This window comes from Triticum aestivum, chromosome 3A (assembly GCF_018294505.1).
Source record: "Triticum aestivum cultivar Chinese Spring chromosome 3A, IWGSC CS RefSeq v2.1, whole genome shotgun sequence".
In the NCBI taxonomy this organism is placed as follows: domain Eukaryota; kingdom Viridiplantae; phylum Streptophyta; class Magnoliopsida; order Poales; family Poaceae; genus Triticum; species Triticum aestivum.
This window is the reverse complement of record NC_057800.1, coordinates 465,502,076-465,525,765: the sequence shown is the minus strand read 5'-3', so window position 1 is coordinate 465,525,765 and position 23,690 is coordinate 465,502,076.

Genomic DNA, 23,690 nt, shown 5'->3' with positions numbered 1-23,690 from the left:
GAACCACCTACTCATGTGTTGAGACCAAGATATTCCATTCCTACCATATGAATCTTGATCTCTAGCCTTCCCCAAGTTGCTTTCCACTCAAATCTTCTTTCCACAAAATCCAAATCCTATGAGAGAGAGTTGAGTGTTGGGGAGACTATCATTTTGAAGCACAAGAGAAAGGAGTTCATTACCTACACACCATTTGTTACTTCTTGGAGAGTGGTGTCTCCTAGATTGGCTAGGTGTCACTTGGGAGCCTCCGACAAGATTGTGGAGTTGAACCAAGGAGTTTGTAAGGGCAAGGAGATCGCCTACTTCGTGAAGATCTACCGCTAGTGAGGCAACTCCTTCGTCGGCGATGGCCATGGTGGGCTAGACAAGGTTGCTTCTTCGTGGACCCTTCGTGGGTGGTTGCTTCTTCGTGGACCCTTCGTGGGTGGAGCCCTTCGTGGACTCGCGCAACCATTACCCTTTGTGGGTGGAGCCCTCCGTGGACTCGCGCAACCGTTACCCTTCGTGGGTTGAAGTCTCCATCAACGTGGATGTAGGATAGCACCACCTATCCGAACCACGGGAAAAACATCCGTGTCTCCAATTGCGTTTGAATTCTCCAAACCCTTCCCTTTACATTCTTGCAAGTTGCATGCTTTACTTTCCGCTGCCAATATACTCTTTGCATGCTTGCTTGAATTGTGTGATGATTGCTTGACTTGTCCTACAATAGCTAAAATCTGCCAAGAACTAAAATTGGGAAAAGGTTAAGTTTTTATTTGGTCAAGTAGTCTAATCACCCCCCCTCTAGACATACTTTCGATCCTACAGGTATTCTATTTCTCAGTGCTGAAGATATGCAAGAGGCAAAGAAATCTATGAAAGAAAAAGGTATTAAAGCTGAAGATGTTAAGAATTTAGCTCCTATTGAAGAAATACACGGTCTTAATTTACCGCATGTTGAAGAAACATATGATCTTAATCCTTTACCAATTGAAGAAACTCATGGTCTTGATAACCCGACACAAGTAGTAAAGGTAAATTCTCTCTATAGATATGATAAAGCTGTAATCCCATTTACTAAGTTTGCTAGCCCATGCTTAGATGAGTTTGATAGATTTATGGCTAAGCAAGAAGATTTTAATGCTTATTTTGGTAGACAATTGAAATACAATTCAAATATGCTTGAACACTTGGGTGATTATATGGCTAATGTTAAAGGTGAACATAAACTTATTAGTAAACATGCTTCTATGGTTACCACTCAAGTAGAACAAGTACTTAAGGCTCAAAATGATTTGCTCAATGAATTGAATAGTGAGGATAATGATAATGCTGTTAGAGTTATGACTAGAGGTGGTAGAGTGACTCAGGAACCTTTGTATCCTGAAGGCCATCCTAAGAGAATTGAGCAAGATTCTTAGAGAAATAATGTAGATGCACCTAGTTCTTCTAAAAAGAAGAAAAAGAAAAATGATAGGACTTTGCATGCTTCTAGTGATCCTATTGTTGAAACACCTGAGAATCCAAATGATATTTCTATTTTTGATGTTGAAACACAATCTGGTAATGAACCTAAAAATAGTAATAATGTTAATAATAATATTCATGATGATGCTCAACCTAGTAATGATAATGATATAGAAATTGAACCTGCTGTTGATCTTGATAACCCACAATCAAAGAATCAATGTTATGATAAGAAAGACTTTGTTGCTAGGAAACATGGTAAAGAAAGAGAGCCTTGGGTTCAGAAACCCATGCCTTTTCCTCCCAAAACATCCAAGAAAAAGGATGATGAGGATTTTGAGCGCTTTGCTGAAATGATTAGACCTATCTTTTTGCGTATGCGATTAACTGATATGCTCAAAATGAATCCGTATGCTAAGTATATGAAAGATATTGTTACAAATAAAAGAAAGATACCGGAAGCTGAAATTTCCACCATGCTTGCTAATTATACTTTTAAGGGTGGAATACCAAAGAAACTTGGAGATCCTGGTGTACCCACTATACCATGCTCTATTAAAAGAAACTATGTTAAAACTACTTTATGTGATCTTGGAGCCGGTGTTAGTGTTATGCCTCTCTCTTTATATCATAGACTTGATTTGAATAAGTTGACACCTACTGAAATATCTTTTCAAATGGCTGATAAATCAACTGCTATACCTGTCGGTATTTGTGAGGATGTGCCTGTTGTAGTTGCAAACATTACTATTTTAACGGACTTCATTATTCTTGATATTCCCGAGGACGATAGTATGTCTATTATTCTTGGAAGACCCTTTTTGAGTACTACAGGGTCTGTTATTGATTGCACTAAAGGCAATGTCACTTTTCATGTTAATGGTAATGAGCATACGGTACACTTTCCGAGGAAACAACCTCAAGTTCACAGTATCAATTCTATTGGAAAAATTCCATTGATTATATTTGGAGGTTTTAAATTTCCTCTTCCTACTGTCAAGAAGAAATATGATATTCTTATTATTGGGGATGTGCATATCCCTGTTGAGGTAACATAGTGTTATTCGAAATTTCTCTGGTTCCATGTTATTCGGAACGAGTTCGTTAACAAGACTTGATCAACCTTGTTAGTGGATTCCTTTTGATGATCATGAGATGGATGAAACTAGAAGGCACAACCTTCTGTAGCCCACTTTTACTTTCTGTTATTTATATTAAATAAAATAAAAACAAATATTTTTCTGTCTGTTATCTGATTATCTGTGCAATATAAAATTACCCCGAAAATAAAAGTTCTCCCAATGCCCTGAAATTTAAATATGATTTTTTCCAGAATATTGGAGAATATTTGGCACTGAGAACACAGCAGGGGGAGTCAACCACCTGCCCACGAGGGTGGAGGGCGCGCCCCCTACCTCGTGGGCCCACGGTGGCCCTCCTCCACTTATCCTTTCACCCACACACTCCTTCTTCCTCCCCCAAACACGAATAACCAGCTCAAACCCGAGTCCAAGCTCGTTTTGCTGCCATTTTCAATCTCCTTGCTCAAAGCACCTCTCACAAAACTTCTTGGGGAGATTGTTCCTTGGTATGTGACTCCTCCATTTGTCCAATTAGTTTTTGTTCTAGTGCTTTATTCATTGCAAATTGTTGCTGCTTAGGTGACCCTGTTCTTGAGCTTGCATGTCAAATTTATATGGTCAAAAGTAGTTTTGATGCATGATATAGGCTCTAGGCACTTGTAGGAGAAGTTGCTATCAATATTATTGAGTTTGGATTACTTTTATTTTGAAGTTACTAAAAATTTCAGAATTTTTCAGAAAATGATGAAGAGATTTTTGAGGGGCTCATCGAGCCAAAGCTCGAAGGAAAAGGCACCAAAGCCTAAGTATAATTTGCCTCACATCGCAGAGGTTCGGGCATGTGAATGGCCTTCCGATAATTTCTTGAGGGCAGCCGGGATTTATGAAGATTTTCATGAATTAGCTACGAATGTAGGCCTCACCGCTTTCCTCCACGACCAATGCGATCAGTATCTCTTACTCACAAATATCTTTGTGCAAAACTTTCATTTCCATTCTAGGAGCTCACCACCTACGGTGGAGTTTTATTTATATGATGAGCATAAGGAGATGTCACTTTATGATTTTTGTCGAGTTTGTTTGCTCCCTTTTGAGGGCAAGACAGAAGAACCACATCGCGATGATGTGGACAGGTTTATTGATACTATCACTATATAGGAAACAAGGAAGGTTTCCGATGCATGAATCACTAGCATACATTTTCCTGTTTTACGTTATTTTGCATTATTTGCTAGTCGTTGTTTAATTGGTCACGGAAACTGTGGAAACCTTAGTATCCCTGATATTATTATTTTGCTCCACGGTTTATACGGTGATAACTCTATTAGTATGGGCGGCATTATTGCTAAACGGTTAAGTCTGAACCGTACCAAGGGCCCCATCTTTGGGGGCATCTATGCTTCACGCCTAGCTGCACATTTTAACATACCTATTAGGCATTATGAGAAGGAAGAAAAAGTGCTGCCTTGTGTTTATATAGATTACAAAAGTATGGTGGCACATGATTTTATTTTTAAGAATAGGGAAGGAGAACTTAAATACAAATTGTTCTTTAATAAACATCATCCTGAGACTATTACCCTGCTTGCTCCTTCTTTGTTTGTTTTATATGCAGGCCAGTACCTCGTTCCGTTGAAGGCTATTCACGCCTACCTGAACCCTGCACCAGCCATGGAGCTAGAGCCGGAACTAGAAGTTGATCCTTCATGATAGTCTAATTACCAGTGGGATCTGGAGATGATTGCCAACCAGTGGCAATCGGAGTCTTCTTCTTCTTCGCAGTACAACCCCAACTATTATTATGGATATCAGCCAGGCCAACCGTGGCCATAGACCAACTTAGGCCAAAAGCCTAAGCTTGGGGGAGTACGTATTTCTCACCGACATTACATCTATGTTCACACACTCATTGCTAGATGTCGGTGCTCATACTTTTTCATTGTATCATCCATGCTAGTTTATTTTTATTTTTATGCTTTCTTCTTGTATGTTTGATTAACCTTAAGAAAAACCAAAAAATCAGTTGTAGCTTTTAGTTAGTTTACTTTCCATGCTTGTAGTAGTAACTAAAAAGAATACCCAAAAAGATTTCATGTTCTTCTTTTGCTTGTTGGGAGCTTTCCCATGTAAATAGTTTTATTTCTTTTTCTTTTCTTTGGGGGTCGATAGGAGAAGACCATAATTAAATTGTTGAAGTGGCTCTTGTATGCATACTTGTTGATTTGACAAAAGAGCCCATATTGCCTTGTCTTCTCCTGTTTATTGAATGCTTGCAGATTCCAGCATAGTCCAATGCATGTGCACTATTATTATTATTATTCACATCGTTCGGTCGTGCAAGTGAAAGGCAATTATGACGATATATGATGGACTGACTGAGATGAGAAAAGCTGGCATGAACTCGACCTCTTTTGATTTTGTAAATATGATTAGTTCATCATTCCTGATTCAGCCCATTATGAATAAACATGTTTGCAATGACAACTAGAGATCATAGTTTCTTGTGCCATGCTTGATTAGCTAGGAGCTTATAATGGTTTACCTGGCATGCCAACATGCTATTAAAATGGTTGTGATGTGGTATGATAGGGTGGTATCCTCCTCTGAATGATTTAAGTGACTTGACTTGGCGCATGTTCACGCATGTAGTTGAAACAAAATCAACATAGCCTTCACGATATTTATGTTCATGGTGGATTATATCCTACTCATGCTTGCATTCGGTGTTGATTAATTTTAATGCATGTTCATGACTGTTGTCGCTCTCTAGCTGGTCGCTTCCCAGTCTTTTGCTAGCCTTCACTTGTACTAAGCTGGAATACTGCTTGTGCATCCAATCCCTTAAACCCCAAAGTTATTCCATATGAGTTCACTATACCTACCTATATACGGTATCTACCTGCCGTTCCAAGTAAATTTGTATGTGCCAAACTCTAAACCTTCAAATAAATATCCTGTTTTGTATGCTAGAATAGCTCATGTGTCAACTAGGGCTGTCCGTATCTTCCATGTTAGGCGGGTTATTCCCAAGAAGAGTGGACTCCGCTCCTCACTCAAGAGATAAATGGCTGGTCATCGGGATGCCCAGTCCCATGATTTATGCAAACTAAATCAAAATAATTGCAAACAGAACTCCCCCTGGGACTCTTGTTAGTTGGAGGCACTCATTGTTTCGAGCAAGCCATGGATTGATGCTTGTTGGTGGAAGGGGGAATATAAACTTTACCATTCTATTTGGGAACCGCCTATAATGTGTGTAGCATGGAAGATATCACCATCTCTTGGTTGTTATGTTGACAATGAAAGTATACCGCTCAAAATATTATTCATCTCTATTTCAAAACCGAGCTCTGGCACCTCTACAAATCCCTGCTTCCCTCTGCGAAGGGCCTATCTATTTACTTTCATGCCGAGTCATCATCCTCTTATTAAAAAGCACCAGTTGGAGAGCACCACTGTCATTTGCATTCATTATTGTTAGTTTACATTGAGTATGACTTGACTGGATCTCTTTTACCATGAATTACAATGTCTAGTCAGTCCTTGATATTTAAAGGTGCTCTGCATTTATGTTTTGCGGTCTCAGAAAGGGCTAGCGTGATACCATCTTGTTATATCATATTATGATTGTTTTGAGAAAGTGTTGTCATGCTATTGATATGAGTAACCTTGAGACCTAAGCGTTATTGTGAATGTGGTTAGTTATAATCTTTGGTGAAAACTTGAATGCTGGCTTTACATATTTACAACAACAAGAGAAAACAGAGTTTGTAAAAGTTTTTCTTTATCACTTTCTGTTTGTCAACTGAATTTCTAGAGGACAAGCAAAGGTTTAAGCTTAGGGGAGTTGATACGTCTCCGTCGTATCTACTTTTCCAAACACTTTTGCCCTTGTTTTGGACTCTAACTTGCATGATTTGAATGGAACTAACCCGGACCGACGCTGTTTTCAGCAGAATTACCATGGTGTTATTTATGTGCAGAAACAAACGTTCTCGGAATGACCTAAAACTTCACGGAGCAACTTTTTGGAAAATATGAAAAATAGCTGCAAAAGATGAAGGCCAGGGGGCTCACCACCTGTCCACGAGGGTGGGGGACACGCCTGCCCCCCCTAGGGCACGCCCCCTACCACGTGGGTCCCCTGATGCCTCTCCGACTCCAACTCCATATATTGTGTTTCGGGGAGAGAAAAAATCGGAGAGAAGAATTCATCGCATTTTACGATACGGAGCCGCCGCCAAGCCCTAAAACCTCTCAGGAGGGCTGATCTAGAGTCCGTTCGAGGCTCCGGAGAGGGGAATCCGTCGCCATCATCATCATCAACCATCCTCCATCACCAATTTCATGATGCTCACTGCCGTGCGTGAGAAATCCATCGTAGGCTTGCTGGACGGTGATGGGTTGGATGGGATCTATCTTGTAATTGAGTTAGTTTTGTTAGGGTTTGATCCATAGTATCCATTATGTTCTGAGATTGATGTTGCTATGACTTTGCTATGCTTAATGCTTGTCACTAGGGCCCGAGTGCCATGATTTCAGATCTGAACCTATTATGTTTTCATCAATATATGAGAGTTCTTGATCCTATCTTGCAAGTCTATAATTACCTATTATGTGTTATGATCCGTTAACCCCGAAGTGACAATAATCGGGATACTTACCGGTGATGACCGTAGTTCGAGGAGTTCATGTATTCACTATGTGTTAATGTTTTGTTCCGGTTCTCTACTAAAAGGAGGCCTTAATATCCCTTAGTTCCGGTAAGGACCCCACTGCCACGGGAGGGTAGGACAAAAGATGTCATGCAGGTTCTTTTCCATAAGCACGTATGATTATGTTCGGAATACATGCCTACATTATATCAATTTGAAGTGCAACTATCCCTAGGTGGTTTTGGTAATTTATAACAACATATAGCTCATTGAGCTAATGCTATTCCAAGATGATTATTTCAGGAAGCTCAACGATTGGCATGGCATGGATGTGAAAGTGGAACCCTGAAAATGCTAAGTAAAAAGGATTGGCTCAAGCTCAAAAGCTCAAGACTCTTCATTTTATATTTTAGTGATCCAAGATCACATTGAGTCTTTAGGAAAAGCCAATACTATTAAGGAGGGATGAGGTGTTGCTTAATGAGCCTCTTGCTTCATGTGCTTAGTGATATGCTCCAAAACCCTCAACTACTTTCCCATATCCACATATGACCTAAACCCTAAGCCAAACTCGGTCCTACCGATTCTTCCTATCCGGCGCCACCGAGTTTTCACTTGTCATTAGCCACTGCCAAACCCTAGCAATTCGGTTCTACCAATAAGGATCTCGGTCTCACCGAGATGGGGTTGCAAACTCACTGTTTCCCTTTCATAACTTTTCGGTCTCACCGAAAGAGCGAATCGGTCCCACCGAGATTGCAATGTAAACTCAGTGTTTCCCCTTTGTAACTTTTCGGTCTCACCGAGTTCCACTCGGTCTCACCGAAAGAGCAAATCGGTCCCACCGAGTTTGCCTGACCAACTCTCTGGTTAGCTAATTACCAAATTCGGTCTCACCGAGTTTGTGTAATCGGTCTCACCGAGATTACGTTATGCCCAAACCCTAACCATATCGGTCCTACCGAGTTGCATGTCAGTCCCACCGAAAATCTCTAACGGTCACTAGGTTTACATTTTCGGTCCGACCGAGTTTATTGATTCGGTCCCACCGAGATTGGAAAACTGTGTAACGGTTGGATTTTGTGTGGAGGCTATATATACCCCTCCACCTCCTCTTCATTCATGGAGAGAGCCATCAGAACACACACACCATTCCAGCTCATATGTTCTGAGAGAGAACCACCTACTCATGTGTTGAGACCAAGATATTCCATTCCTACCATATGAATCTTGATCTCTAGCCTTCCCAAGTTGCTTTCCACTCAAATCTTCTTTCCACTAAATCCAAATCCTATGAGAGAGAGTTGAGTGTTGGGGAGACTATCATTTGAAGCACAAGAGCAAGGAGTTCATTACCTACACACCATTTGTTACTTCTTGGAGAGTGGTGTCTCCTACATTGGCTAGGTGTCACTTGGGAGCCTCCGACAAGATTGTGGAGTTGAACCAAGGAGTTTGTAAGGGCAAGGAGATCGCCTACTTCGTGAAGATCTACCGCTAGTGAGGCAAGTCCTGTGTGGGCGATGTCCATGGTGGGATAGACAAGGTTGCTTCTTCGTGGACCCTTTGTGGGTGGTTGCTTCTTTGTGGACCCTTCGTGGGTGGAGCCCTGTGTGGACTCGCGCAACCGTTACCCTTGGGTGGAGCCCTTTGTGGACTCGTGCAACCGTTACCCTTCGTGGGTTGAAGTCTCCATCAACGTGGATGTAGGATAGCACCACCTATCCGAACCACGGGAAAAACATCCGTGTCTCCAATTGCGTTTGAATTCTCCAAACCCTTCCCTTTACATTCTTGCAAGTTGCATGCTTTACTTTCCGCTGCCTATATACTCTTTGCATGCTTGCTTGAATTATGTGATGATTGCTTGACTTGTCCTAAATTAGCTAAAATCTGCCAAGAACTAAAATTGGGAAAAGGTTAAGTTTTTATTTGGTCAAGTAGTCTAATCACCCCCCTCTAGACATACTTTCGATCCTACAAGTGATATCAGAGCTTTGGTCTCCATTTGCTTGATCTCCATAGCTTTTGGTGGTCATAGCCTTGGTTTCACAACCTAGGAGAGTATGCCGTCTAGCGAGGGAAATTATCACCGTAGAGGTCCTTACTTTGATGGTACTAGTTTTGCTAGTTGGAAGCATAAAATGAAAATGCATATTCTTGGACATAACCTCGCCGTTTGGGCTATTGTGTGTGTTGGTTTGCAAGGTGACTTCTTTGATGGGAGAGAACCAAACCGTGAAGCTACCGCGGATGAGTTGAAGATGTTGCAATACAATGCTCAAGCTTGTGATATTCTCTTCAACGGATTGTGCCCCGAAGAATTCAACAAAATCAGCCGTCTTGAGAATGCGAAGGAAATTTGGGACACTTTGATTGATATGCACGAAGGTACCGACTCCGTCAAGGAATCCAAGTTGGATGTGCTTCAAAGCCAACTTGACAAGTTCAAGATGAAGGATGGTGAAGGTGTCGCTGAAATGTACTCTAGGCTTGCTCTCATCACAAATGAGATTGCCGGCTTAGGAAGTGAAGAGATGACCGATAGATTCATCATCAAGAAGATTCTAAGAGCCTTGGATGGAAAATATGATACCGTATGCACATTGATCCAAATGATGCCAAATTACAAAGATCTCAAGCCAACGGAGGTGATTGGAAGAATTGTTGCTCATGAGATGTCACTTAAGGATAAAGAGGAACTTCACAACAAATCAAGTGGTGCCTATAAAGCCTCATGTGAAGCCCCTACATCATCAAGTGAGAAACAAGACTTCAATGAAGAATTGAGCTTAATGGTGAAGAACTTCAACAAGTTCTACAAGAGTAGAAGCAAAGATAGAAGCTTCAAGTCAAGGTCCTACAATGACAAAAGATCTTCTAGTTGAGAGCGAAACTGCTACAATTGTGGAAGACCCGGACACTATTCCAATGAGTGTACGACTCCCTACAAGAGAAGAGAAGATTCTCCAAGAAGAAGAAGCAAAGAATCACCACCAAGAGAGAGAAGGAGTAGATATGATCATTATGAACGAAGATACTCACGGAGAAGCAAGGATTCAAAAAGGAAGGAAAAATCATCAAGGAGCTACACAAGACGAAGACATCAAGCTCATGTTGGTGAATGGGTATCCGGCTCCGACTCCGACAGCCACTCCGAGAGAAGTTATCACTCCGACTCCGAAGATACTCAAGAAGAAGGTGTTGCCGGTCTAGCACTTGTGTCAACCAACTCCTACGACATATTTGACTCACCAAATGAAGGAATTGGAAGATGCTTCGTGGCCAAAGGTCCTAAGGTAACACACCCCGAGTATGTTGATTTCAATAGTGATGAAGATGACTTGTTAGGGGATGATTTGCTTGTTGACAACTCTAGTGATGAATACTATGATGAAACGTCAATTAAACATGCTAATCAAGATAAAATGAATGACAATGATAAGGAGAAGATTGAGGCTCTAACTAAAGAACTAAACACTCTTAAGTTAGCTCATGAAACTATCTTCGAAGATCATTGAGAACTTTTAAGAGCTCATGAGAAATTACGCTTTGAAAAGCTTAATCTTGAGCAAGAGCATGAGTTCTTAAAGGCAATCAATGATGATCTCCGCAAGAAAAGTTCTTCTTACATTGCCAAGCGTTTACTCTTATCCACTTACATGCCTCAAGTCAAGTCTAGTAACAAGAACAAGAAAGATTCTTCCTCTAGCAGTAACAATGATCATGTTAAATCCAATATTGTTGCTTCTAGTAGTTCTCTTGATTCTACTAATGATTCTCTTAGCCAAGTTACACTTGAGAAAGAAAATAGCTTATTGAAGGGAATTATAGAGAAAGGAGTGTACAAAAGCCTTGCCGGGAGTAAGCAATTCGAGGAAATTGTGCGCAAGCAAGGAATGCACCGAAAGAATCAAGGTGTTGGTTTTGAACGAAAGTTCAATGCCAATGGGGTTGAGTGGGAAGAAGATCAATACCCCAAAACAAAGTTTATTCCTCAACAAGAGAAGTATGATACTTCTTTCAAGGGGACACAAGCTCAAGATGATCTTCCACCACAAGACTACAAGCAAAAAGGCAAGGACAAGCTTCAAGAGGAAATTGACGCATTTGAAGAAGCTACAAAGACCTTAGTCAAATGGATTCCCAAGACTACTTCAAGTTCCACTTCATCAAGTATGACTACAACTCCAAGGATTCCCATCAAGATGATGTGGATCCAAAATAAGAAGAACTAGAGAGTTCTTGAGGGTGACTCCGCCAACATACTTCACTCTTATCATTTTGGCAAGAACAAGTGCAATCAACTTCCACATCTTGCACTAGTTCAAGGAGTCACAAACCCTCTTGTTGGTAAGACAAGGGACAAGGTAACCTAAAAGTTTTCATGGACATCATCTTGTGTTTGCATCACTCTATGTCTATGGATATCCTTGTTTGTTCCTTGTGGGACTAACCCATGTAGGTATTGAAAGTGCAATTCACTCAAATGGATAGCTCCAAGTGATCTACATCAACATTGAGCATCCACATCTTCAACATCTACATGAAGTCATCATCGACAAAACCCAAGGTTAGTTCATCCATCTTAGGGGGGATATCACATCTAGGGGGAGATTTACTCTAAGACTTGAGCTAAAGCAACTCTAAAGATGTGAACACAACAATGCTTTATGTAAAAGTGGTAACCCCACTTGAGCTTAAACGATGAGTATGACCTATGATCAAGTGTTCTCACTTGACTCCTAAGTCAATATACTCATATATAGATGACCTAGTCATCACAAATTGCTTGATAGATGCTAGAATTGGTTGTGCATGCCTTGTCACATATTTCATTTGCCATCTTATTGTGTGAGCATGCTGGTTGCATATTTTACTCATTCGAGGACATCCACTTGTTGTTTTGATTGTTCGGCTTTATTTTTTTTTGCCAAGTGGATGGACAAGAATGCCTAAGAACCTCCTCTAGCTATCTATGCTTTTCTCGTCTCAAACTCTATTCATGCTGCATCACAAAATTTGATCAAGTCAGATTCGAACCACTCTGTGTGAGGAGCGCTCGGAGTCCCCGATTCGTCATAGACTTAAACTTCCAAAACCTCTTTATGATTCTTGGTCTAACCGATACCCCACTTTCGGTCCTACCAAGATCATTAAGTTGATCTAGGTTTTCGATCTCGGTGCAACCGATTTGAACATTTCGGTCACACCGAGTTTCAGTAACTGCACGCAGTTATGAATCTCGGTGCCACCGAGTTGTTCCACTCGGTCACACCGACAGGGTCGGGCTATATATAGTCACGGGCAAAATTTTGGAAATTTCTCCGAACCCCTTCGCCCGCGCGATAGCCTGCTCTGCCCTCGTGGTCTCCGGATCGTCTTCTCTCCGCCAGCCGCCTCCAGTAGCTGGTCTCCGTCACCGTCAACGGGAATTGTGCCCCGCCGTTGCCGCCGTAGCAAGTCCCCGCCGAACTAGGGTATGGACTTGATCTTTGTGCTATTCTCCAATCTGATTCCTAGCACATTGTGTTCTTCGTGATTCTTGCCACGATTGAAACACTCCTATCCAGTCAAAACACCCGTAGATTAGCTTTGATTCGAAAATTCTAGGTTTAGGTTTCTGCCGAAACCATCTCGGACCCACCGAGTTGAAAAACTCGGTCCCATCGATTTGGCTCATGCCATTGCACAAGTGAGACTCGGTCTGACCGAGAATTACTTATCGGTGTGACCGATTTTAGAACTCTGTGAAACCCTAGCAGTCTCGGTGCCACCGAACTGTGACTCAGTCCTACCGAGTTCACTAGTTTAGGTTCCAAAACTGCTTCGGTATCACCGAGTTTGAAAATCAGTAGATCCGAGATGATTTCAGTGGGAAACTAAAACTAAGTTTTTGGATCATTATTTTGCAAAAATCTCTGCATTTTGTGATGCTCATCCTTTCTACCTCATCTATAATCTGTTCACAGGGTCAGCAGTCAGAGTTCGCAGCATGTCTGATCAAAGTGATAGCCAGAATGTGTCAGAACAGCAAGTGGTGATGAGTGAGGGCACTAGTCCCTCCAGTTCTTCTGATGAAGGCATCAGGAGCACTCCTAGCAACTTGCCAAAAGCTGCCACGAGACAGAGGAAGAAGAGAACTTCAGACTCCGAAGATGAAGACTATGTGGCAGAGGAAGAGGCCACTTCCAAGAGAGTTGAGCCAGCTCAAGGCACTAAGCCAGGCCTGAAAATCAAAAGGCCAGCAGGCAGGCAGCCAATGTCAAAGGCCAGAATGTCAACTGAGAAGCCCATAGAGCCAGTTGCAGCTGAGCGCAAGAAAAGAAAGGAAAGGGTGAAGAAGACTGTGGCTAGAGTGCTTGGCAAAGCTTCCATCATGGAAGAGGAAGAAGAAGAAGAGGTAGCTGCACCAGCACCCAAGGCACACAAGCTAATGGGAGATGCCATAAAATCAGGGGGAGCTGCTTCCAAGGCCAAGCCAGCTCCAAAGCCAAAGCCAAAGAGGAACACAAGAAGCATCCCAGCTGCTGAGAAGAACAAGGCCCCAGTGCCTGAGACTGTTGCAGAAGAAGAGGAAGAGAATGTCCTAAGGAAGCTAAAGCCCAAGATCCCAGACCACAACGATGCTCATCCTGTGGCAGAGGATATGAAGCTCAGGAGAGATTCAGGGCTGAGGAAGTGGAGAGAAGCAGATCCGTATGCTTCAAGGAGAAGGACTGCCGTGGATTACAGATTTCACACCAAGGAGCGGCAGGATTTTTATGAGACAGTGCTGCTAGATAAGAAGCCCATTGTCTGTGATATGCGATGGGTTGATTGGCAATACATTAAGGACAATGAGGAGCACTATCCTAGAGTGCAAGACAGCTTCATAGCTTGTGGAGTAGCTGACTTTGTTGGGCAGAAGCTCACAAAGTGGAACGAGGAGCTTATCATGCAGTTCTACTCCACGGCACACTTCTACCCAGATGGGAGGATCACATGGATGTCTGAGGGTACGAGGTACCAATCCACTGTTGAGGAATGGGCAAAGTTGATTAATGACCCAAAGGAGCATGATGATGACATGGACATATATGCCAAGAAGAAGATGGACCACAACTCAATGTCCAATATGTATAAGGAAATTCCAAATGAGGCACTTGACACTTTCAAGTTTGGCTCAGTACATTACCTTCTGTCAGGGCTCCCGACTATCAATTGGATCTTGAGGCACACCTTATTGCCCAAGTCAGGTGATCACAAGATGATCAGAGGCCATGCTATCAACTTGCTACATGTGTTTGATGTGCCTCAGAAGTTCAAAGTGATGAGCCTCATAGTGGAAATGATCAAGAGGACTGCAGCAGACCAGAAGAGGAATTGCGGAAATGTCCCTCAGATTCAGGAGCTCATCAACTCCAAGATGGCACGGGCATATATTTATTGGACAAGGAACATCTGCCCATCTGTCCAGATTTTGAGGACAATCAAGTTGTCATGACTGAGAACGAGCCATCATCTGCCCAAGCATACGCGAAGAAGGAGAAGGCAAGGAAGGAGAAAGCTGCCAAGATGCCAACTCAAGAGGAGGCATCTGAGTATTTCCTGAAGACTAAACAAGAGCAGCTTGGTTACTTGATTGCATCCACGCTGAGGATTGAGCAAAGTCTGGCCACCCTCACTCAAAATCAGCAGAGCCTAGAGAGAATCATGGAACAGAAGTTCTATGACTTGGATGTCAAAGTAACGGAAGTTCAGTCTGCAGTGGAGCAGCTCCAGGAGGACATGCAGGAGAGGAGAGGCAGGACTACCACTCATGCCTTTGCCAGAGTGCCACGAGGCCCGAGGTCATCTGCCGTGCCAATTGCTGACACCAGAGCCACCACTTCAGCACCAGCTACAACCTCAGTTCCACAAGCTCCAGCATCTACTTCAGCTCCAACTCCAGCGTCTACTTCAGCGTCTACCGAAGCCTTCGTCCTTGGAGTGATCCGGACTCCACCACCACCAGAAGATCAAGCCTGAGCGTCGATCTAGTGCTATGCATTTTCTAGGAACTTTTTGGTAACTTGTTGCCAAAGGGGGAGAAGATGTATAGATCATAGGCTTCGAGAGAGAGAGAGAGTGTGTGTTGCTTTTCTCTCTTGCTTTATTTGGTGGTTTTTCGAACTTGTTTGCTTTTGAGTGCTTGAGATACTACGTCATTATTTGTGAGACATTGATGATCATGTGTTTGATCATAAGCTACACTTAATGTTTGCTTAATGCTATTATCTTATCTATCTTATGTGATCATTCACTTTTCTTGGTGATGAGTGCATGTATTTCATTCTTATCATTTTAAGCGCTCCACCAAGATGTATGTGACATGGAAGAGTAACCCATGACTCTAACTCCTTGTGCATTTGCAGTCCAAAGAAAATTTTAAATATGCACAAATTTAGGGGGAGCTCTTACTTATCACATACTTCTCAAAGCGACGATATATTTCATGCTTATTATCACTTGTCGAAGCTTTGATCTATATGTTGTCATCAATTACCAAAAAGGGGGAGATTGAAAGTGCAACTATCCCTAGGTGGTTTTGGTAATTTATAACAACATATAGCTCATTGAGCTAATGCTATTCCAAGATGATTATTTCAGGAAAGCTCAATGATTGGCATGGCATGGATGTGAAAGTGGAACCCTCAAAATGCTAACGAAAAAGGATTGGCTCAAGCTCAAAAGCTCAAGACTCTTCATTTTATATTTTAGTGATCCAAGATCACATTGAGTCTTTAGGAAAAGCCAATACTATTAAGGAGGGATGAGGTGTTGCTTAATGAGCCTCTTGCTTCATGTGCTTAGTGATATGCTCCAAAACCCTCAACTACTTTCCCATATCCACATATGACCTAAACCCTAAGCCAAACTCGGTCCTACCGATTCTTCCTATCCGGCGCCACCGAGTTTTCACTTGTCATTAGCCACTGTCAAACCCTAGCAATTCGGTTCTACCGATAAGGATCTCGGTCTCACCGAGATGGGGTTGCAAACTCTCTGTTTCCCTTTCGTAACTTTTCGGTCTCACCGAAAGAGCGAATCGGTCCCACCGAGATTGCAATGTAAACTCAGTGTTTCCCCTTTGTAACTTTTCGGTCTCACCGAGTTCCACTCGGTCTCACCGAAAGAGCAAATCGGTCCCACCGAGTTTGCCTGACCAACTCTCTGGTTAGCTAATTACCAAATTCGGTCTCACCGAGTTTGTGTAATCGGTCTCACCGAGATTACGTTATGCCCAAACCCAAACCATATCGGTCCTACCGAGTTGCATGTCAGTCCCACCGAAAATCTCTAACGGTCACTAGGTTTACATTTTCGGTCCAACCGAGTTTATTGATTCGGTCCCACCGAGATTGGAAAACTGTGTAACGGTTGGATTTTTTGTGGAGGCTATATATACCCCTTCACCTCCTCTTCATTCATGGAGAGAGCCATCAGAACACACACACCATTCCAACTCATATGTTCTAAGAGAGAACCACCTACTCATGTGTTGAGACCAAGATATTCCATTCCTACCATATGAATCTTGATCTCTAGCCTTCCCAAGTTGCTTTCCACTCAAATCTTCTTTCCACCAAATCCAAATCCTATGAGAGAGAGTTGAGTGTTGGGGAGACTATCATTTGAAGCACAAGAGCAAGGAGTTCATTACCTACACACCATTTGTTACTTCTTGGAGAGTGGTGTCTCCTAGATTGGCTAGGTGTCACTTGGGAGCCTCCGACAAGATTGTGGAGTTGAACCAAGGAGTTTGTAAGGGCAAGGAGATCGCCTACTTCGTGAAGATCTACCGCTAGTGAGGCAAGTCCTGTGTGGGCGATGGCCATGGTGGGATAGACAAGGTTGCTTCTTCGTGGACACTTTGTGGGTGGTTGCTTCTTCGTGGACCCTTCGTGGGTGGAGCCCTGTGTGGACTCGCGCAACCGTTACCCTTGGGTGGAGCCCTGTGTGGACTCGCGCAACCGTTACCCTTCGTGGGTTGAAGTCTCCATCAACGTGGATGTAGGATAGCACCACCTATCCGAACCACGGGAAAAACATTCGTGTCTCCAATTGCGTTTGAATTCTCCAAACCCTTCCCTTTACATTCTTGCAAGTTGCATGCTTTACTTTCCGCTGCCTATATACTCTTTGCATGCTTGCTTGAATTATGTGATGATTGCTTGACTTGTCCTAAATTAGCTAAAATCTGCCAAGAACTAAAATTTGGAAAAGGTTAAGTTTTTATTTGGTCAAGTAGTCTAATCACCCCCCTAGACATACTTTCGATCCTACACTAGTTCCATGTCACCCTAGGTTATGACTGTTACATGATGAACCACATACGGCATAATTCTCCATCACCGATCCATTGCCTACGAGCTTTTCATATATTGTTCTCCGCTTATTTACTTTTCCGTTGCTATTGCTATCATCACTACAAAATACCAAAAACACTACTTTTACTACTGTTACCTTTTGCTACCGTTACCACTACTATCATATTACTTTGCTACTAAATACCTTGCTGTAGATATTGAGTTTCCAGGTGTGGTTGAATTGACAACTCAGCTGCTAATACTTGAGAGTATTCTTTGGCTCCCCTTGTGTCGAATTAATAAATTTGGGTTGAATACTCTACCCTCAAAAACTATTGTGATCCCCTATACTTGTGGGTTATCACTCCCCGTTTATCCCTGGAGGTGGTGACCAGGGGGTCGTCGAGGTGCTCCGGACATCTTCCTCATTCGCAGCCTCGCCACTCCCGATCTTTTCAGGCTGTGCCCGCCAGTTCTTGACAAGAATCGGGGTGGCATTGTGACGGCGCGTCACCCGTCCTCTTCTTTTCACACCGCACTACCTGGGTCAAGAGGGACAGGGAGAGGAGTTTACGGTGCACTTATATTTTTTCAATCTTAAACCTGTAGGCACTTGCCAAATTTTAATTCAAATAACGTAATCTCTCGAGTCCATGTTTGTGTTCTGTAATGCTTGTACTTGTATTAGCATATTAATGAAAAAGATGAACCTTGCCGAGAACCCATGCATGTGTATGTCCATGCAGACGTAAGATGCCTCTTTAATATAAATAAATGAGTTTTCCCCGGCAGGCTATCCTGCCAGTACCCTTTTTGTGTGCCGGAGAGATGCATCTGCCGGGGAACAGACAGAAGGACCAGCCCCCCGCCAACTTATTTTTACCAAAGGCCATTGCAACCATCCTGACCGAAGCAATGTTCGAGTCATGGAAGGGAGCACCTAAGTCTCAAAAGAGTGGCGAGGCTTCCTTATGCACAAGTTATAGCTTACAGAACACTAACGGACAAGAGGTAGAACTTATCTGGTTGGCTTGCCGGGGATCGTTGTGCCGGGCAATCTCCTCATCTCCTTATCAAAAGCCAAGCCCACGGCAGGAACCTGGAGTTTCATGCAGATGAGAATGAATGCAGGATGCGATCCTATCTATATGCATCTGCAGATGCTCATGAAATGCTTATGCAGTGGTCTTGGAATGCTCATGCATGCATGTAGATCTTGGTCGCCCCCCACAGCGCTTCTTTATTTTATCTTGCACAGGGTCATCACCCTGGCTTTGTAGAAGGGGTTATATGTAGCTGAGGCAAGGCCTGTACAAAAGGGTGGCTGCCGGGCAAGGCCCGATAGCCACGCCATCCAGGTAGAACTTGAGGAGATGCTCAATATTCCATGAGTTTTGCAACTGAGTGCCATCTCCGGTCTCCAGACGGATCGCGCATGGTCTGGTGACTTGTACTACCCAGTAAGGGCCTTCCCACTTTGGTGGCAACTTGTTCGAACCCTTGGCGGACTGAACACGCCTAAGGACAAGGTCACCTTCCTCAAAACACCGGGCGTGAACCCTGCGGCTATGGTAGCAACGCAGGGCTTGCTGATAGCGTGCAACACACGTAGCAGCCCGAAGATGGTTCTCCTCGAGTAGCACAATGTCGTCACGCCGGTGATGATCTTGCGCTACTTCATCGTAGGCAAGCACTCGAGGTGACCCATAAATGAGTTCCGTGGAGATAACTGCTTCTGCCCCGTAGACCAGGGAGAAGGGAGTCTGCTCAGTAGCTCGGTTTGGTGTTGTTCTGAGGGACTAGAGAACTACCGTCAGTTCCTCAATCCACCACTTGTCGTGCTTCTACATCGTATCAAAAGTTCTTGTCTTGAGTCTGCGCAACACTTCAGTGTTCGCCCTCTCAGCTTGTCCATTGCTCCGGGGGTGTGCCACGGAGGCAAATGAGATCTTGCATCCAAGGGCATAAACATATTGCATGAAGGCGCGGCTCGTGAACTGGGTGCCGTTGTCGGTGATGATCCTTGCCAGAACTCCGAAACGACACACCAATTCTTTCAAGAACTTCATAGCTGACTGAGCAGTCACCTTTCTCACGACAGTCACTTCCGACCAGTTTGTAAACTTGTCGATGGCAACGAACAAGAATTCAAAGCCCCCGATTGCTCAGGGGAAGGGGCCGAGGATATCTAGCCCCCGGACCAAAAATGGCCATGATAGAGGGATTGTTTGAAGAGCTTTGGCAGACAGGTATGTTTTCTTCGAATGGAACTGATAGGCTTCACATTTCGTGACTAGCTCGACCGCATCTTGGAGTGCCCTGGGCCAATAGAATCCTTGCCGGAATGCTTTCGCAACTAATGCCCTTGATCCAATATGGGAGCCGCACATTCCTCTGTGAATCTCAGCCAACAGTTCCTTTCCTTCTTCCCATCAGACACATTTCAATTTCACACCATTGGGCCTCCTTCTGTATAGAGTGTCATCGACAAACTGATACATACTGGTCCTCCGGGCTACTTTTTCAGCTTTATCTTGGTCGCTGGGAAGCTCTCCGATTTGGAGAAAGTGGACAATGTTCCTCGCCCACGTTGGAGCCTGGGGCTCACCAACAAGGACTAGCGGCAACTCCTCTACTACGGGAGTACCAGCCTCGTTCATGGGGTCCATGGGCCCGACTAGAGGGGGTGGTCTGGCAGGCTGTGAGGAGTTGTTTCTGGCAGGGTCTCTGCCGAGAGCGGACGCCTCTACCGGGAGAGGCTTACCATAGTCCAACTTTCTCCTCTTCTGGGACATTGTTTTTGGTGATATGGAGGGCTGAGTGATATGGGGACGAGAAGTCTCTGGTTCCATAGGAAGCTTCTGCGCAACACACATTGACAGATGATCAGCTATGTTGTTTTCTGCATGGGGTATGTGCTCTATTTGCAATCCGTCAAGCGCTCCTCCAATCTCCTCACTTCCTAGACGTATGCCTCAATCAATGGAGTTTCATAATCTTTGTTGACTTGTCTCACCGCAAGCTATGAATCTCCTCGAATGATAAGCTTCTTATTTCCCAATTCTGCTGCAATCCCGATCCCGGCAAGGAGCCCTTCATACTCAGCTGTATTGTTGGTGGCTTCTTCCCGGGCAAAATGCATTTGGACGACATAGTTCAAGTGCTCCCCGAAGGGGGCGACAAGGAGCACGCCAGCTCCCGCACCTTGTAGGGAAAAGGCACCATCAAAATAAACAATCCATTCTTGGGGTAATTCCTTGTCGGGGATAACCGTCTCTGTCACTTCGTCATCAGGGGTTGGCGCCCATTCTGCAATAAACTCTGCCAACGCCCTGCTCTGAATAGTTGATGTGCTCTCAAACTTCAAACCAAAGCTAGATAACTCCAAAGCCCACTCCACTATTCTGTCGGTAGCCTCAGGGTTCCAGAGTATCCTTTGCAACGGGAAACTAGTAACAACCATGATCTCATGGGCTTGGAAGTAGTGGCAAAGTTTCCTTGAGGCCATAAGGAGACCAAAGATCAACTTCTGCACACCAGAGTACCTCGATCTAGCCCCCTATAACAAGGAGCTGGCGAAGTACACTTGGCGCTGCACCACTTTCTTCCTTGCTCCTTGGGGTTGTTCTCATTGCCATGCTAATTGTTGCCCTGATCCTTCTCTGATTCTGCCAGTCTCTGCTCACTTTCTGCCTCATCCACTTCTCACTGCGCTACCAAGGCCGCACTGATCACTGGGTTGGTTGCTGCCAAGTATAGCAACAACGGCTCCTGGGGTTTGAGAGCAACCAAGGTAGGCACAGAGGACAAGTAGGCCTTTAAATCTTGCAAAGCTACATCTGCTTCTGGGGTTCACTTCATAGGACTGGCCTTCTTCAAAATTTTGAAGAACGGCAGTGCGCGCTCGACAGACTTGGAGATGAATCTGCTTAGCGCGGCAACACATCCTATCAGACGCCTCACATACTTAACTGTCCTTGGTGCTTGGATTTGCTCGATGGCCTTGATCTTGTTGGGGTTGGCTTTGATCTCGCGATGGGATACAAAAAACCCAAGCAACTTGCTGGAGGGAACACCAAATACACACTTCTCCGGGTTGAGCTTCAGATTGATCTTGCGCAGAATATCAAATGTCTCCTCCAAATCCTGAGTAAGAGTGGCACAATCCTTGGTCTTGACCACAATATCATCCATATAGGCTTCTATGTTTTTGTGCATCTGTGGCTCCAAACCAATCTGGATTGGCCTTGCAAAAGTGGACCTGGCACTCTTTAATCCGAATGGCATGAGGACGAAGCAGTACATACCGCATGGAGTGATGAACGACGTATTCTCTTCATCTTCCTTGGACATGAAGATTTGGTGATACATAGAGTATGCGTCCAGAAAGGAGAGCAAATCACAACCTGAAGTGGAATCCACAATTGGGTCGATACACGACAAGGGAAATTGGTCTTTCGGGCAAGCCTTGTTGAGATATATGAAATCCATGCAAATCCTTCACTTCCCGTTAGCCTACCAGACTACTACTGGATTTGCCAACCACGTGGGATGCAGCACTCCTCTGACCAAACCAACTGCCTCAAGTTTCTTGATCTCTTCTGCAATGAACTGTTGCCTCTCCAAGGCCTGCTTCTGGACTTTCTTCTTGACAGGTCGGGCATGTGGGAAGACAGCAAGTTGGTGCTCGATTACCTCCCTGTGAACACCGGGGATATTAGATGGTTGCCAGGCAAACACATCGATATTCGCCCGCAGGAAGGCAACGAGCACGCTTTCCTATTTGTCATCGAGGGTGGCGCTGATAGTGAAAGTACCATCAACGCCAGCCAGCCCTGCCAGGACCTTTTTCACTCGGGGTGTAGCAACTTTGGATCTCTTGCTGTTAGAACACTCCGACACGTCGCAAATGGGTGTCGTGCACTCGGTGGGGGCATGAGGGAGTCCTGGATTAGGGGGTCCCTCGGTGTCCGAGCTATGTGACATGGGCCAGACTGATGGGCCATGAAGATACAAGATAGAAGGCCTTCCCCCGTGTCTGGATGGGACTCTCCTTTGCGTGGATGGCAAGCTTTGGCGTTCGGATATGAAGTTTACTTTCTCTTTAAACCGACTCTGTACAACCCTAGGCCCCTCCGATGTCTATATAAACAGGAGGGTTTAGTCCGTAGAGGCGATCATAATCATACATGCTAGACATCTAGGGTTTAGCCATTATGATCTCGAGGTAGATCAACTCTTGTAACCCCTATACACATCAAAGTGAATAAAGTAGGAAGTAGGGTACTACCTATATTAAGAGGGCCCGAACCTGGGTAAACATCGTGTCCCCTACCTCCTGTTACCTTCGATCCTCAGATGCACAGTTCGGGACCCCCTACCCAAGATTGGCCGATTTTGACACCGCATTGGTGCTTTCATTGAGAGTTCCACTGTGCTGTCAACAGAAGGCTCGATGGCTCGTTTGATCATCTAAAACAATGCCGTCTCTGGGGAAGCTTACCTCCCCGACCAGATTTTTGTATTCCGTGGTTTCATTCTACGTGCCAACTTGATTGGCCACCTAGAACAGATCGACAACTACGCCCTGGTCATCAGATCAGTTTTGGGAACCTAAACTATGTCGCTGATATCCGAGGAGATTTGATCTTCGAAGGTTTCGTGGCCCCGATCACAACTCTGGCCTTAGATTCGGAGCAAACCACCGGGTCCAAAGATGGGAGTTTGGAGCCCACCGGACTCTCTGCCGTGAACCGCATTACTAAGGATCCGAAGGCGATTGTGTCCACGACGAATTCGGGATTAGACCGGATTCCCCCTATCATTGAAAGGCTGGCCTCGCCCCCGGATTCCGTATCTGAGCTCCCGAAGTCCGCGCCAAGCAAGCATGATAAGGAGGCCTTCGCCCCGGCCAGCCCCGCGGACTCTCGTTTCCCTATACAAACCTCGCTATTAAACGAGGTCGTGGACTTAATGCGATCCCTCGCCATTACAGAGGAATCATTTCCGAACTACACCTAGCCTGGACTAGGGGCTAAGAGCGGGGAATTTTATGTCCCACCCACCACCCACTTTATAGCCACTGTCGAAGATTTAACTGACATGCTGGACTACGCCTCCAAAGATATCGACGGCATGGAGGATGAACAAGGCCAAGACCCGCGATTACC